Genomic DNA, 1,528 nt, shown 5'->3' on the forward strand with positions numbered 1-1,528 from the left:
ACCACTGACCATAGTGAAGCCGTAGAATCCTGAGATGATCTGGGCTGTGTGACATGGATCAGAACCCGGTCCGCTGTGGTGACTGAATGATGCTCAGGTGACGCTCAAAGGTCCAAAGTGACCCAATAAACCCTCCACCACCAGCATGACCAGGTGGTACCAGTAGAGACCTGGTGGTACCATCAGTGGTACCATCAGAACCCTGCAGTAGTTCTTCACATCAGCGTCATTTAGCTTTAGTTCAAACTTCCTGTTGGAGGACCAATCAGGGATGCTTTTGGTCTGAACCTGAGGAACCATCACCAAGATGTCTGATCAGTTCCAGCTCTGCTCTGACTTAACTAGCTCTATGTATAGAGGTATAAACATAGACTGGCTTCTTGTTGACTTGTCAGCTCTGAGCGCTTGTTGGTTCTGACCGGCTGGCGGATTGTTGGGTCACTGCTGCAGCTTCCGTGTCTGTAATTAATGCTAACGATAGCAGCTAGCAGCTTTAGCTCCAGTCGATGTGAAGATCTGAGTGATGATTGGAGGAGAGATGAGAGGAGATGGACGTCATGTGACCCCACCCCCAGAGCGGCTGGCAGGTTCAACATGGCCGCCGCTTTGTTTTGTCCTGACCTGAAAGGAAACCCTGGAGATCAAATGATCCAGCATGACCTGGTCACTCATGACCAAACTCAAAGACCTGGAGGTCATCACCAAAGATGGACCATCAGAACCAGGAGAATCATCAGAACCAGGAGAACCAGAGGAGGGTTCTGGTTGCTGTGATTATAATGTTTGATGCAACATTTTTGGATGAAATTTAAAAACACAATGTCTGAATCCTCCAGATGTATGAATAATTTTGAGCCGCTACCAGACATACAGCGTTTAGAACCCGATCAGAACTCAGGTCCACATACCAACAGAACCAGCCCACTGTGACCCGGTGCCTCTGATCCACAGAGCCCAGAGCTTCAGGATGTTCCATAGTTTAGAAGGACCCCACATCACTGTCTGACCTCAGAGTTACTCCGTACCCTGTGCCAGGGTTCTGACCCGGTAGCGGTTCTGCTGCTGGACTGGAGGCTCACCTGCTCAGAAGGTTCTGATTCTGGTCCACACTACTGAACTGATCAGATGAATGGATCAGAACACATTCAAAACGGCCACAGCTTTAATAAACCAGAGAAGAAGAAACATTATGGAACCAAGAACTTGGTCCACAACGGGCCAAGCAGAACGGACCAGAACCTATTCAGATACAAACGATCCTGTTGGGCCAAAGTCAGAAACGCTGTTGCTTTGATGAACCAGGAATTAGCCGCATCCCAGTGGAATGGCTTGCTGCTGTGGTTCTAAACCAAGTAGTAGTCGTGTCCCGAATGGCAGTAGTTTTGAAGCAGAAATTAGCTTCGTCCGGCAAAATGGCTTAGTGCTGTGGTTCTGAACCAGGAATTAGCCGCATCCCGGTGGAACAGTTGTGGTTCTGAACCAGGAATTAGCCGCATCCCGGTGGAACAGTTGTGGTTCCGAACCAGGA

The 1,528-nt window shown here is 49.1% G+C and overlaps 1 protein-coding gene across 7 annotated transcripts in view; it reads left to right on the forward strand.

Moving 5' to 3' along the window:
• Positions 1–1,528, forward strand: part of ogdha (oxoglutarate dehydrogenase a) — a 26,150-nt gene that overhangs the window by 9,877 nt on the left and 14,745 nt on the right. The window lies entirely within an intron of this gene.

Source organism: Poecilia reticulata, linkage group LG9 (assembly GCF_000633615.1).
Source record: "Poecilia reticulata strain Guanapo linkage group LG9, Guppy_female_1.0+MT, whole genome shotgun sequence".
NCBI lineage: Eukaryota > Metazoa > Chordata > Actinopteri > Cyprinodontiformes > Poeciliidae > Poecilia > Poecilia reticulata.